At 42.5% G+C, this 16,894-nt stretch overlaps 1 long non-coding RNA gene across 1 annotated transcript in view; it reads right to left on the minus strand.

The window, feature by feature from the left end:
• Positions 1-13,378: 13,378 nt before the first annotated feature.
• LOC140064371 (uncharacterized) overlaps positions 13,379-16,894 on the minus strand; it is a 34,461-nt gene continuing 30,945 nt past the window's right edge. The window contains exon 4 of the long non-coding RNA XR_011847758.1: positions 13,379-13,513. This is a non-coding gene — a long non-coding RNA (uncharacterized lncRNA). The remainder of the gene's footprint in view (positions 13,514-16,894) is intronic.

Raw genomic sequence — 16,894 nt, forward strand, 5'->3', positions numbered from 1 at the left:
GCTCCTGAAGCCTCCCTAGTGTGTCAGGACTTGAGCCAGGTGGCGATACAACCCAGGACATGATAGGACATTCTCCCAACCGCCTGGGATGGTGGGAAAGCTCCAAAAAAACAGGACTGTCCTGACGAATCTGGGACAGTTGGGAGTTATGCATTCCTGGTGACAGGTTCGCTGGACAGGTGTGCTAGATATTTTTTTTTTGGGGTGAATGGGACACGGACATGAATTATGTGAGTAAATGATCTTTGTTGATGGCTGCTGCTTTACTTATTTGGTTATCAGTCACTTTTGGTCTTTAGCCCAACTGGAGAAATACAGACCTGAGCTCCAGGAGATGTTTTTCCAGGTCTTTCTTATCTGAACAGATACGGTTGTAGTGTATAGCCTGGCGGTATATGATAAACTGTCTGGTATGTTTGGGGTGGAAGCTGTTATTTCTCAGGTAGGCTGTTCTGTCTGTTGGTTTATGGAATATTGTTGTGGTTAAGCAGCTGTCTTTAATATGTATGGTGGTATCCAGAAAGTGTATCTCCTTATCTGAATAGCAGAATAGTTTCAGATTAATGGTGGGGTGAAAGTTGTTGTAGCCCTCATGAAATTGAATTAGGGCCTCCTCACCTGCAGTCCAAATGATCAGAATATCATCAATATAACGGAGGTAGATCATGGGTTTTGTGGTGCATGTGGATAAGTAAGCACCTTCCAGTTCAGCCATAAAAAGATTGGAATACTGTGGTGTACACCGTGAACCCATTGATGTTCCCATACACTGTCCCTATGTCCCTTCTGGGATGTTTCTTTCTTTTCCCCAGGATTTCAGTTTTCACTTTTTTTCTGAAGTGGTCAATGTACATATCCAGTGTTGAGTTGGTTCCAGATTTGGGGGTCCAGGTAGATCTTTTTGTCGGGTTGCTGTTGAACTGTCCTTTCTCCAAATCTGTGTTGTGAAGAAGAACCAATTGGGGAAGAAGTCTTTTTTGAGCCTAAGCAGCAATGCAGAGCAATGCACTGGCATCATTATGCCACAATTAGTGTGATCTATATAGAACAATTCAGAGTTTATTTTGGTGTTTTGTGGTGACCGGTTCCCTTTTACAAAAACTGTAAATAAAATGAAAGCATGAATGTAAACAGCACAATAAACACAAACTTTTAATATATTTTTTAAACATTTTTAAATATATTTAAAAAAATAACTGGACTGGCATTTCCCAGTTGACTGGGATGGGCACTTGCTGATTACGGGTTGCTAAGCCCTTCATAAAGGAAGACAGAGGTAGTCTACCAGGAGTGCCAGACTCCTTGTCCTGCAGACTCATCTGCAAATGAACCCACCCAAATGAAATACTTGATCAAAAAGCATTGCCCTTATCCCTAAATAGTTCCTTTCCTTGGCTGCAATGTTACAAAAATCAGTATGTAAACTTATATGCAACTCACCTGAAGTGAGTCCATTGCCACTACTTGAGTCCAATGATTCCCTGCATATTCATGAGTTACTTGCATTGCTAGTTACAGGGTAACATCATCTAAGGTCCTGTAGCATTTGCACAGTCTCCCCCACGTATGTATCTGATCACATGAAATCACAGTAGCCTCCATGGAGGATGGGTAGGAGTAGAAGTCCACAAAGGCATGCTGTAATAATGCCATGATGCTGCCATGTGATCAGATATATGCATGGTGTATAGTTTTCTTATGTCAGGAGGCTAAACAACCTTTGATGATATCACCCTGGTCACATGACATGCTGAGAAGAAGCATGTAATCGTGAAAATGTGGTGATATGTTCCCTTTAAGTTAGAACAATCCCACTATCTTAAATGATCCCCATAATTAGAGATGTATGGAGGAACCTATAGTCTGCATTATCCTTATTAGGGTACATTCACACTAATGTGTGCTCACCCAGCGGTAGGGCACTTTGTGCTCAACGTCCCGCTCCATAGACGTCATGCAGCTGGATATGTATCCCCACACAGCTTGTGTGAATGTCAATGGAAGACCTTTAGTCATAGCAATATCAAGCCTCTCCATACAGGGAGGAATAAGAGCCTTATTATACTGTATGTGTGTAATTCCACATGCTAGAGCATGGTGTCAGCACAAGTACATGTATAATAATGGATTTGATGAGACTATTCATAAGATGCAGCCCTGGTCAGCTACTGTATATGTGTTATAGAGGAGCAGGAAGTGTGGGTGGATAAAATGTAGACACATGATGTTACACGCAGACTAAACTTAAAACATATTTAGAATAATTGTATTTTTCCATCTAGATCAAATTTCACTTGAAAGGGAAACTTTGCAGTAAAACTTTTGCTCTGAGTGTCCCATGATATAAATTCCAATGTTGACAGCAGTGCAGTTTGCACTAGTTTTGATAAATGTGGCCCTATGACATACAGTCACATCAAGGTGCAGGAAGGGGTTAAACTACTAGCCTCTTAGGTAGGGTATGAAATGTCCTTTTTGATATCTTCTTTTAGGTGAAATCTCATCATTTTTCCTTTTCAATTTTTTTTCCAAAGCCATGAAAAAACATGAGCAGAGAAGAGTCATATTTTGTCTGCTAAGTTTAGAAGCTGCAGAACAAGTGTAACTTCAAACATCCCAATCTTCACTTCTGTAGCACTATAATATACCGTATATTCCGGCGTATAAGACGACTTTTGAAGACAGAAAAATCTTCTGTCTTCTCTGGGGTCGTCTTATACGCCGGTAATCGGGACCGCCCGGGTCGGGTTGCGCTGCATGGAGAGGGCTCACGGGCTGAGCCCTCTCCATAGCCGGTAAGTCTTTGCTGCATATTGCAGCAAAGGCTTACTGGTAACACCCGCGATCGGTGCTAGCCGCATGGGCGCCGCTATCTTACCTGGGATCGCCGCTCCCCGTGACGTCATCGGGGGCGGCGATCCATCTCCATGGTAGCCTCCGAAGACCCGAGGCTATTTCGTTTTAACCCCTTCATTACAATGTGCTGATAGCACATTGTAATGAATGAGGAAAATCCCCATATACTGCCATACTGTAGTATGACAGTATATGGTAGGATCGATCAGACAACCTAGGGTTAAAGTACCCTAGAGAGTCTGAAAAATAGTATAAATAAAAAAAAGTTAAAAAAAAAAAAATTATAATAAAAAAAACCTAAAATTTCAAATCACCCCCCTTTCCCTAGAACTGACATAAATATAAATAAACAGTAAAAATCATAAACACATCAGGTATCGACGCGTCCGAAAATGCCCAATCTATCAAAATATGATAACGGTTTTTCAATGCGTTTAACCCCGTAACGGAAAATAGCGCCCAAAGGCGAAAATGGTACTTTTTTGCCATTTTGAAAAATATAAAAAATCTATAAAAAGTGATCAAAAGGTCGTACAGTCCTAAAAATGATATAATTGAAAATATTATCAAATTTCGCAAAAAATGACACCACCCACAGCTCCATACACCAAAGTATAAAAAAGTTATTAGCGCCAGAAGTTGGCAAAATCAAAAAAATAATTTTTGTACAGGAGGTTTTCATTTTTGTAAATGTATGAAAACATTATAAAACCTATACAAATTTGGTATCCCCTTAATCGTACCGACCCAAAGAATAAAGTAGACATGTCATTTGGGGCGCTCAGTGAAAGACGTAATATCCAAGCCCACAAGAAAATGGCGCAAATGCGTTTTTTCACCATTTTCATTGCATTTGGAATTTTTTTCCCGCTTCTGAGTACATGGCATGGAATATTTAATAAAATAAAAATTTAAGGTACAGTATGGTAACATTTACAGTAAAATGGACGATGGTAATGTTGTTGTTGTATGCCTTATGTTTATGAGTGACAGTTTTCCTGCTATATACCTGCATGTCATAAGAATTTAAATTAAAAAAGGACCATGTTAAATTCAAATCTGTTTTTTTTTAAATTTTTACCGGTGTTTTGTATGCGTTGGAAAAGGGGTGGTCTTATACGGCGAATATATCTTAAACTCTATATTTTAAACAGGAAAGTAGGGGGGTCGTCTTATACACCAGGTCGTCTTATACGCCGGAATATACGGTACTTTTGCTGTAATATTAAAGATAAGAATCTCAAGCTACAGAATCGGGGATACAGGCCGTAAAAAAAAAGCGGCCATTGGATTTTGATCATCAGCTGGCATTTCCAATCAAGTCTTTAACTGCCTGTATTTCTGGTTATGTAGATCACATTTCTGGGGGCCCTACAATCGAAAATAGGGGCATTTGAAGTGACATTCCCCCTGCAGCCTCTAAACTTGACTTATCTATAAAAAGAAAATGACTCTTCTCTGCTAATTTTCGCATGACTTTGTAAAAGATCTTTTATAGGTAAACAGGCAAGTTTTCACACAAAAGAGGAAACTACATTTCACACCCTACCTGAGGCAGCTGGTAAAATTTGACAACAGAGAAATATATTTACAGGCGGTCCCCTACTTAAGAACACCTGACTTACATACGACCCCTAGTTACAAACGGACCTCTGGATATTGGTAATTTACTGTACTTTATCCTTAGGCTACAATATACAGCTGTAACAGTTATCACAGGTGTCTGTAATGAAGATTTATTGTTATCCTGGTTCTAATGACAATCCAACATTTTTAAAATCCAATTGTCACAGAGACCAAAAAATTTGGCTGGGGGTTACAATGATAAAGTATACAGTTCCGACTTACATACAAATTCAACTTAAGAACAAACCTACAGACCCTATCTTGTATGTAACCCGGGGACTGCCTGTATATAGTTTTCCTACTGTATAATGTGAAGAAGTACTCATGCATATAAAACCACATGATAAGAGCTGACTGCATAGGAGCAGCACAGGCCTCTGTAGCATTGCTTTAACTTTCTATAGTTACAGCAGTTAGTTACTTGTTCACTGCATTACTTCATGGACAAAGATCAGCCCACACAATGACCCTCCACAAAGTGATACTCCACAAAATCACATTGGGGGTCATTTACTAAGGGCCCGATTCGCCTTTTCCCGGCGTGTTACCCAAATATTTCCGATTTGCGCCGATTTTCCCTGTATTGCCCTGGCTTTTTGGCGCACGTGATCGGATTGTGGCGCATCGCGCCGACATGCAAGTGACGGAAATCGTGGGGCGTGGCTGAACGATAACCCAACGGATTCCGAGAAACCGGCGCATTTAAAAAAAAAAAAAAGTGTTACGGGACACGCGCTTATCTTCACCAAGTATAGGATGGTGCACTCCGGCTGACCTCAGGGAACTTCAGCGCAGCAGCGACATCTGGTGGACGTCGGAGGAACTGCCTTAGTGAATCGCCAGAAGACCCGAATCCACCGCACAGAACGCGCCGCTGGATCGCGAATGGGTTGGGTAAGTAAATCTGCCCCATTGTGTTATTGTATTATTACTTTTGTATTGCATAAATAGAACTTAATATATGGTACAGAACCCCTGTGTGTGCAATTACAGATGTCAGGCGTTTCCTTTAATTCTAGACTAAGTTTGCACACACTGCAGCAAGGATTTTGTCGCACTTCCCCTTATAGATCTTGGACATCTTTCAGGTATTGGGATTGTCACTATGCAACATTGGGTTTCACTTTCTGCCAAAGATTTTCAATTAGGGTTCGGGGCTGGGCCACTCCAGGATCTTGAAACACTCTTTAGCTACCCCGTGTGTTTCGGGTCATTGTCATCTTATGATACATGGCCCCATCCTTGACCCATAACCCCCATCATCCCTTCAATACTCTTTGCACACCCATGCTTCATGTTGGGGTGGTGTTCTTGGGATTGTAATCCTTCTCTTTCCTCCAAACATGGCGATTGGAATTGACTCAGCAAACTGTATACACTGTATATTTGAGATGGAGTACAACACAACTGTTACTGGATCTTTGTTATACAGTGTACAGACCATACTAGTGCCAATATACTTTTTTCATTTGTAACTGTCTTTTTCATTCAGAGGTACCCAGATGCCCCCTATATGTTTGACTCTCTAACGCTTAAAGGGGTATTCCCTTTTCAGCAAATTAATGTTATTATTTGTATTATAAAAAGTTATACAACTTTACAATATACTTTCTGTATCAATTTCTCACGGTTTTCTAGATCTCTGCTTGCTGTCATTCTTTAGAAAGCCTGCATAGTTACTTCCAGTGGACAGAAAACTGGTGCACGGCTCATTATAACCCACAGCTCTGATTACTCTCTGCGATACTAACGAGCTGTGCACCTGTGTGACCATGGAGAGATTTCTGTCCACTGGCAGTTAACATAGAAGCTTTCAATACTAGGACAGCAAGCAGAGATGTAGAAAACTGTGAGTAATTGATACAGAAAGTATATTGGAAAACTGTATAACTTTTTATCATAAAACAATTAACATTAATTTGCTGGGACCGTCCCTTTAAATACTTAAAGTATCCTGCGGGAGGAAACTGGATTACCCACATGAAGAACATCCATGCTCCATGATTTTTTTTTTCTCTGGTCAGATTCCAACCCAGAATATCAGTGGTGAATTGATGCTACCTTGCAGCCATAGTGATATTTTATAAGGCCACATATTGTTTCATACAAACAAATATAAACACAATAAGCAAGTGAAAGCATTCAACCTTGAAGGTGAGTTAACTGCATGGCTGACATTATGACTACTCCCCGTAACAACAGATGACTCACAATCCTGCAATGTAGACACATAATGCAACTAAGAAGTTAAACCCTCATAAACAAGGATTCAAGAAACAGGATCTATAATCTACAATCCGAGGGAGAATTGTAGCCTCCTTGTACATGAAGGAAATATAATAGAGAATTCAGCTATCCTACTTGACACAATAATATTGTAAATCAATACATAGTTCAACAATATAGTAAAGTTATTTCACTGTACTAAAATGTTTGGCTACTTGTAATTAATAATACATGTTAGGTCTTCCCTTCCAAGCAGCCCAGCTCTTTAAACAAAATCTACTATTTGTTTTTATGCATTGTGAACCAAACTTGAGAATGCTGTAGCGACACTGATGCAGAAACATATCTTGTTTAATCCCTGAACCGAATGGTTTTGCTAAAAAAACAATTATAAAATTATGATCATGAGCCTCTTACCCTAATTATGCACTCCTCCAGCATGCATAAGGGTGCCTCATCCCGCCATAAACCTCCCCAAGAGGTTGTGACATCATCCAGCTTTCCCAGTATCCTGCAAATCATTATACTGCAATGTCATTCAGGAACTTGGGAAAGCTGGGTGCAGGCTGGATGCCATACTTAAACACATTCATTTCACATACACTGAGCTGCCTGCACTGTCCAGGCAGGACTAATCAACCTGAGCTGGATGACTCATACACAGCAGCTGGGGGATGGTGCAGCGATTGATTACTTCTGCCTGTCAGGGACAACAAAGTGAATACAGTGTTCTCGGCTTATGCTGGGCGGGACAAGCTGTAGCAGTGCATAATTAGGGTAATAGGAGGGCACCCAGTGGCCACAGGAGTGCCAGAGCCTCATTATAATTTTATAATCTTTTTTTAACAAAACCACTCAGTTCAGGGAGTAAACAAGATATGTTTCTGCATCAGTGTAGCTACAGCATTCTCAAGATATGTGCAATGTGTTTACTACTGATCCATTGCCATAGAAAAGTTATCCACATCATCAATCTTTTTTCAAGTGCATTCACACTGAACAAATTCGGACTGAAAACGGATAGGACTTACTGTGCAGATGATAGAACAAGTGATTTTACTTTACCTTGCCAGAATGGTATTTAACATAAAACCTGTGGGACACTGTAGGCCCCCTACGTCTACCTAACCCGTGACCTTTCCCCATTCTCCGATGCGAATGCCATCAGATCAATAAACATGTGCGATGATATTCCAGAAAAATATACCACACTGTTATCATTAAGTGTTATGTATGTATATTTCTCTGGATTTGGGTTTGTGTACCCACTTCTTTGATGGAAAATGTAATTTTTAACTGACCCATCCCTGATCGAACTTTGATGAGACTCTGATTAAACATTGCAACACTTGTGTGGAAAGAGCCTAAGGGTGATGTCAGACGTGGCGCTTTGTCTGCGCTTGCAAACGCAGACAAAGCCGCGCCCCCGGGGCGCCCCGTGATCGGGAACGAGCGCCCGTTGTTTTACGTTAATTTAATGCAAAACTCGTTCCCGATCGCAGGCGTTTCCATAGAAACGCCAATGCGATCGGGCCGTGGGCCGCCCCGGTGCGTTTGCAAGCGCAGACAAAGCGCCACTTCTGACATCACCCTTAGGTTTGGGACCTGTTGATTTATATAAGAGAACCTGCAAAGATTTGGTGGATATTGTGGGTACATTGGAGCTTTCGTTGGACTTTCCTACGTTTTTTGGGGATTGCGCGACTTTGACAGATGTTAAACAGGGGTCTGCTCTCGGATTGTGTCAAACACGATCAGATTGTGGCGCAACTGCGCTGGCTTTCATGCAACAGAAATTGGGGGGCGTGGGATTTAACTTTCAAAATATATCGCAAGAAAATGTACTGCGAAGAAGAAAGTGAACTCTGTTGGACCTGATGGGGGAAGCGACACATGCAGTATATCGGGCGCTTGAACTGAATCACAGCAGAGTGCATTATCGTCGGACAATGCTTTTTCAGGGACCCGGTAGGTAAATGTGCCCCCTTATTTCAATTTCCCATTTGCAGTTAGACCAGGAATCCACAAAAGAAGAAGCTGGTAAACATTACTTAGCTAGTTCCTAAAAATTAAATATGAGTTTGAAGATATAAATGTCAGCACTTTTATATAGTAGTGACCTTTCTGAAGAAACTACTTAGCAGAAGAGAAAGACAGAAAGCTCAAACCTGCCATAATATACAGTATAACTTTCAGTATCGAAGTTACCCCACAAAAAAATAACAGTGGTAATTGGTTGTGCCTGGTATTGCAGTTCTGCTTCGTGAAGAAGATGAAGCTGTTACACCTCACACAATAGGGCTCATTTACTATGGGTCTGCGGAGTGCATTTTCGTTGTGTTTCCCAACGATCTCCGCTTTGCGCCACATTTAACAGGGGATTGTGACGCACGCGATCGGATTTTGGCGCATCGGCACCGGCTTGCACGCGACACAAATCGGGGGATGGGCCGTCTGAAAAACCGACGGATTCAGCAGGATTTAACATTTTGAATTGTGTCGCAAGCAGCAGGAAGACTTACAAGCACCAGGAAGAAGAAGGTGAACTCCGGTGGACCTCGGCCGGGAAGCGACGGATGAAAGAACTCGGGCGCGCGATCTATGTGAATCGCGCCGGACTTCATCTTCGTCAGACCATCCGGATCGGGGATCGCGACAGGACCAGGTAAGTAAATTTGCCCCAATTTGCGGACATACATGGCACTGGAGGAAAGCAGCAATACTTTTCTGATCGTGAACAACATGATCAAACACTTGTAGTCGTTCTGTGAAGAGTTGACCATGCCTGGCCAGATTTCACAGAGAGACCACAGTGCAGAGATGGGGCTCAGAGCATTAAAGTGATACATATCATGCAAGAATCTTCTTCTCTGCAATTGCCCAGCAGTGCCAAACTCTAATCATGTTAATAATAACAGTAGATTGTTATAAGTTATTGACTCCTGACACACACAATTTCTGACACACACAAAAAAATAAATTTAATTTCAATCCCTTTATGTGCTGGCCAGGAGGTGGACTGCATTCTGGAAGGTAAGTTAAGAGTTTCTTTGTTTGTGTGATGGGCTACCTATCTACTGGGGGGGCATGTGCAAGGCTACCTATGTACTGGTGGGCATGCGCAGTGGCTACCTTTCTACTGGGGGGGCATGTGCACGGGTTACTTATATACTGGGGGGCATGTGCAGGGAATACCTATATACTGGAGGTATGTCCTGGGGTTACCTATATAGTGGGGGCATTTACAGGGGTTACCTATTAACTGGGGTCATGTGCAGGGGCTAGCTATATACTGGGGACATGTGCAGGGGCTACCTAAAAACTGGGGACATGTGCAGGGGCTACCAATATACTGTGGGAATCTGCAGGGGCTACCTATATACTGGGTGTATGTTCGAGGGCTACCAATATACTGGAGACTTGTGGAGGGGCTACGTATATACTGGGGGCATGTCAGGAACTACTTTATACTGGGGGTATGTGCATGGGCTACCTATATATGGGGGAATGTACAGGGGTTACATATAAATTGGGGGCATGTGCAGGGTCTGCCTATATACTGGGGCATGTGCAGGGACTACCTGTATATAGGGGACATGTGCGGGGTTACCTTTCTACTGGGGGGCATGTGCAGGGGTTACTTATATACTGGGGGGGCATGTGCAGTGAATACCTATATCCTGGAGACATGAGCAGGGGTTACTTATACACTGGGGGAATGTGGGAATGGGGGCTACCTATATAGTGAGGGAATGTGCAGGGGCTACCTATATACTGAGGACATGTACTGGGCTACCTATGTACTGGGGGCATGCTCCAGGGCTACATATCTACTGGGGGGCATGTGCAGGGGCTACCTATATACTCCGGCATGTGCAGGGACTATCTATATATATAGGACATGGGTGGGGCTACCTATCTACTGGGGGAGTGTGCAGGGGCAACCTATGTACTGGGGGACATGTGCAGGGGTGAACCATTTCCTTCGGGCATGTGCAGGGAGTACCTATATACTTATGGCATGTCAGGGATTACCTATATACTGGTGGCATGAGCAGGGGTTATCTATACACTGGGGGCATGTGCAGGGGCTACCTATATACAGGGGACATGTGCAGAGGCTACCTATATACTGGGGGCATGTGCTGGGCTACCTATCTACTGGGGGCATGTGCAGGGGCAACCTATGTACTGGGGGACATGTGCAAGGGCTAACTATATCCTGGGGGTATGTGCAGGGACTACCTATATACTGGTGGCATTTACAGGGGCTACCTATAAACTGGGGGCATGTATTGGGGCTACTGATATACTGGGGGCTTGTGCAGGAGCTAACTATATACTTGGAAATGTACAGGGACTACCTATATACTGGGGATGTGCCTAGGCTACCTATATACTGGGGGCAAGTGCAGGGACTACCTATATACGGGGGACATGTGCTGGGCTCCCTATCTACTGGGGGGCATGTGCAGGGGTGAACTATATCCTGGGGACATGTTCAGGGGTGAACTATATCCTGGGGACATGTGCAGGGGTGAACTATATCCTGGGGGCATGTGCAGGGACTACCTATATACTGGAGACATGTTCAGGGGTTATCTATATACTGGGGGCATGTGTAGGGACTACCTATATACGGGGCGCGCTTCTGCAGGGCCTACCTATATACTGGGGGCATGTGCAGGGGCTACCTTTTATATCGGGGGCATGTGCAGGGGCCACCTTTATACTGGGAGCATGTGTGAGGACTACTTATATACTTGGGGCCATGTAATGTGACCTATGTGATCTATATACCTGGGGGCATGTGCTGTGCCACACATATACTGGGGGACATGTGCTGTGATTATCTGCTGGGGGGCATGTGCAGGGGCCTCTATCTACTGGGGGGCATAGGTATTTTGCACTTTACATACAGCACCCCCAAATGTATTAATTACGGGTGTGTTCATAAAATCAATTCAGTAAGTGCACTATATATAATAAATTTGGGGTGCTGTACTCGCTATAATTCATTTCAGGGAACCATATATATAAGATAATTATTTTATGAAGGGGGAGGGACCAAAATTCCTAGTGGTAGCCCTGGATGAGATACATAAACTTCATTTTAGTCTTGCCATTTGGCATTAGTATCACTGGCAATATTTATTGGTGAAGACTACAAAGTGTGTGACCCACTTGGATGGCTCATTCCAAGCTAATCATGCTAATAATACTGATTATTCTTGGACAATGCACTAGTCGAACTCCTGATACAGAACCAGTACATGTGGTCATATGACAAAGGCATCCAGTACTACAATGTAGTTATGTTAACATTTACAAAGAAAAACAAGGAACTTCCTACGTGAGTGAAAAAGAGAAGAGACTTGAAGAAAGCAAACGGTTGTCATCTCTTATTCACTGGGGCATTAAGACAAAGAGCTACATTTATTATGTAGTCACTGGGTTTTCCTCTACACTTCAATAACTCACAAGGATGAATATGTACCAGTTCTCCTAACTCACAACTTCACCAATTAGATACAAATTGTTCGACTACATACAATTTCCAAAGAAATCAGAAACTATGGGGGACGAACTATGGGGGACATTAATCATAGCTGCCGCTCGCTGCACATGGTGTATGATAATGGCCTCTCCTACCTGCCGAGGCAGATACATAAAGGGGCTTCACATCCATCCACACCCACAAGTGTAAATTAAACCTAACCCCCCACACACACACCAAAACACATGGTAGCATGAAGCGGGTAGTTCAGCAGAGTTTAGATGTCACCATGAAAATGAAGCGTAAAATACATTCAGTACTTGTTACACCCTTGGTTCGTACTGGAAGACTGAGGAAACATTGAAGTTCTAATTGCCTCACTTTCTTTGGCAGTGTGAACAGTGGTTTAGTTGCTGGGCTATATGAATTCACCACACCCATCTCTCCGCAACCTTGCTGTAGATCAGCAACAGTTAACACACAGTGACAGAATTCTGATCCAATCATCTGGGGTACAGTTCTGGCTGCCTATAAAGATCCTGTGTCCAGGTTCCGGATAAACTTTATCTTGGTCTGCTTTATACCTTGTGATAGAGACTTATGACTGTATTCCTGGCCTATTCTGATCTCGGCTTCTGTCTTCGACCATTCTCTTGTCTCTGTGACTCTGTACCTCATTTGCTATTTCTGTTCTGACCCGAATTGTTTACCACCCCTCATTCTATTTATCTATTTGTCTCGTTTTGTGTTTGGACTGTGGCATGGGGAGGCACTGTCATTGTGGTTGTCCCGTATCACCTAAGATATACTGGAGGAAACAGGCAGGGCTGAAGTTTTAGGATTCGCTGTCCTGTCTGTTGTCCCCAAGTCCAATGTCCCCATTACAGTATGTAATAAAACTGGTGGAGCTGAGCAGATTAATATTTATCGTTTTGTAAAGGAGGATTCTGTACATTTGCCATTCTGTTCTCAGAAGCTTTCATCTAGCCAAATCTCTGTATAAAAAGTCACACATGAAGATGACTAGTTGGCTAATTCATACATTCGGTATAGCTGAGTGACTCAGTAAAACCTAGAGTTCAAAGAATAAAATAACTATAGAATAAATAACAAGTTTAAAATATCAGCAATATTTAAGCATTGTTATGAGTTTCAGGAAATATACAAACAAGATAGTTGCTGGGCACCATCCAGTTCCTATAGAATTCCGGTAGTCATCTGCCTTCCAATAGTGCGTCCTAAGGTACGGTGCCCCAGTAGCCGGACATCATGGTGGTGCTCAGCTATCAGCAGGACAGTCCATATAAACTTGAAATGAAGAAAAGAAGAGCGGCACTCACCATAACGTGCAATAGTCCTTTATTATCGGTGCATAGTACAGGGAAGTAGCGGGGCCTGGCTTCAGGCTCACAATCTAAAGTCTTGTATAATTAGCAGCTTGGTGGACCTTCATGTACAGTAGATGAACGTAAGTTCCTTATCTAGTAATATAGTGTAATATTGTGGGGGAGTCCATACAATTAACACACAACCTCCTTGATTCATCCTATCCATACTGTCTATGTGCAAAATATTCAATGTAATCAGATGTTGCTTAAAATTCTACCTCTCTCCTGCTTGTAAGAGCTGGTGAGCAGTGGCGTAACTAGAAGCTGTTGGGCCCCAGTGCAAAGTCTGTGCCAGGCCCCATAATAAACCATAATAAACCATAATGTATGGTTTATAGTAATAGTCTTCTCATATGGGAAAGTGACACCATAAGGGCCCCCTAAACCTCTTGGCCCAGGTGCGATCGCAACCTCTGCACCCCCTAAAGTTACGCCCCTGCTGGTGAGGGAAACCTTTACCGAGCAGGAGGCATGGAAAAAGGTGTAAGCTGCATCATATATATAACAGCCATTTTTTGTAAATAATTTTTCAATCTTTTCCCTTATATATGATTCAGACAGGTTCAGACAAAAACTTGCATTTTTCTATCATTACACAAAAGACCATAGGCACAGCTCACGTTCATTCACTTGAAACACCAATAAGTTCTGCACAAGCTATAATGTTCATTATAAGTAATTATGCCCCCATTATCATAATGTTAATAATACAAGACCCTGCAAAGATATGGAGGCAGCAGAAGAGTAGATGCAGAGGGGGTAGGTAATATTTCATAAAGTTATTACAGTACTAATAAGACTATGACACATTAGGTCTAGTGAAGTGAGAGCAGTTCTGTCTTTCAACTGGTTAACAGGAAATGCTGTGAAATAAATGTCTCTACTGCAACACACTAAACTCCTGTTCCTCTTCTTAGTTTCTGTTGTTGGCTGCTCCTCCCTTATTCTCGTGCTGCCTCTCCTCCTTCAGCTGTCTTGTTTCCTCCAACCTCTTGCCCACTCTTTATCTTTCTTTCCAGATATCCACCTTCTCATGTAACATCCACCCACACAAGTGTACAGTCACAGAACACTTTTTCTGATCACAGTCCAACACTCCTTCCCTTTGTATTTATCTCCAGTATCTACCCCCCCCCCCCCTCCTATCAAAATGGAGAACAGACAGCTGTTAAGTGGAAGTCCTTTTTATGGGCATGTCTGTAGCTGTACTCCCACGACTGCTGACAATCAGCCAAAGCAAATGAACTGTTCCAGTCCACAGTCTTTGCTGGTGTCTACTTAAAGTGACCCTGTCACCATGAAAATACTGTGTATGTTATAGGGCAAAATGATACAAAGCTTTGTGGGAAAAGACTCACACAAACTTGCACTTAAAGCGGCAAATACGACTCACTCTATCTTTGAATGTTACCATGCATAATGTAAGTCAAAGGAGGCCGTGCGCTGCACAACCAAAATAAATGGTTGTCTGCCTAAGGGCTAATTCACACGACTTTGGGGGACATATATACGGGCGCTGTATATACGTCCCCCATAGGCCGGCAATGGGCACACAGCAACGTACAGAGCGGTACGGTACAGCCAGGGCCGAATTAAGGTTGGTGGGGGCCCCTGGGCACAAAATCTGGAGGGGGCCGCCAATGAGTGTAGTCCAAACAGGGAACAGCAATTGCTATATATTGCCCCCCAGCAATCACCATATACAGCCCCCAGTAATCACTATATACAGACCCCCAGTAATCACTATATATAGCCCCCCCCAGCAATCACTATATACAGCTCCCCCAGAAACCACTATATACAGCTCCCCCAGCAAACACTATGTACAGCTCCCCCAGTAATCACTATATACAGCTCCCCCAGCAATCACTATATACAGCTCCCCCAGCAATCACTATATACAGCTCCCCCAGCAATCACTATATACAGCTCCCCCAGCAATCACTATATACAGCTCCCCCAGCAATCACTATATACAGCTCCCCCAGCAATCACTATATACAGCTTCCCCAGCAATCACTATATACAGCTTCCCCAGCAATCACTATATACAGCTCCCCCTGCAATCACTATATATAGCTCCCCCAGCAATCACTATATACAGCCCCCCAGCAATCACTACATACAGTTGCCCCAGCAATCACTTTATACAGCTCCCACAGTAATCACTGTATACAGCCTACAGTAATCAGGGCCGGTTCTAGACAAAGTGGGGCCCTGGGCAAAACTAAAAGTGGGGCCCCAAAATTAAATTATTTTATGACCAGTCACAGTCAGCAAGAGGCTCCCTTTAGTATGGTAAAACAAACTGTAATTTTGGAGAATTTTATAGGAGATAGATAGCTGATAGGAAGATTGATGGGAAGCACGGTGGCTCAGTGGTTAGCACTACAGCCTTGCAGCGCTGGTCAACATCTGCAAAGAGTTTGTATGTTCTCTCTGTGTCTGCGTGGGTTTCCTCCGGGTCCTCCGGTTTCCGCCCACACTCCAAAAAATTACTGGTAGGCTGATTGGACTTGTGCAGCCCATTGGGAAGAGGGACCGATATTTTCTGAAAGCAGACACTTGCCCCATTTTCAAAATAGCATCAAAGAGTTTATAGACATAGGCGCCTTCATGCAACTTTTATTCGAAATGAAACATTTTACAAAAAAATACTTAAAATTTCACTTTGATGGCAAAAAATGTGCTCCAAACAGAAACTATTTACCTTCACATCTCCTAAATGTAATAGATGGACATGTGTAGAGTTCACAAATGTCCCATATTGATATGTTCACATAAATAAATCATCATAATATCACTAACACTGTAATAACTAGATATCTGCTTTTCAGCTACAAAATTCACACAGATCTATCATTGTATGTTCCTTACACAATGGTCACCCAAATAAATAACTATATATCCATAAACCAAGCTAATGAGATAATAAAGTCACTTTTAGATGTGCACCATTGTATTAGCCGCACAATAACAGAACCCTCCACGCATAAGAATGAGAGTGAGAACGTCATAACATAGGTGTAAATAATGGAGGATGATGGGAAATAAAAACTTTATTCCAGAACGTGTGTGTTTTTGGTGTTACATATAACTTTATGGACATGTTCTGGGTTTGAATGTTCATTGTATCAGTCAATTTTCCCAACAACAAAAAAACTATCACAAAATAAAAGGGAATAGGAGAGAAAGTGTGTTCTTAGATAGTTCTGCATAGAGAAGGGTTAAAAACATGAATATTAGTTGATATTATCCCTTCTCAGAATGTAGTAACATATAAAGTGATTATTTCCATTAT

This window comes from Engystomops pustulosus, chromosome 6 (genome assembly GCF_040894005.1).
Source record: "Engystomops pustulosus chromosome 6, aEngPut4.maternal, whole genome shotgun sequence".
Taxonomy (NCBI): Eukaryota; Metazoa; Chordata; class Amphibia; order Anura; family Leptodactylidae; genus Engystomops; species Engystomops pustulosus.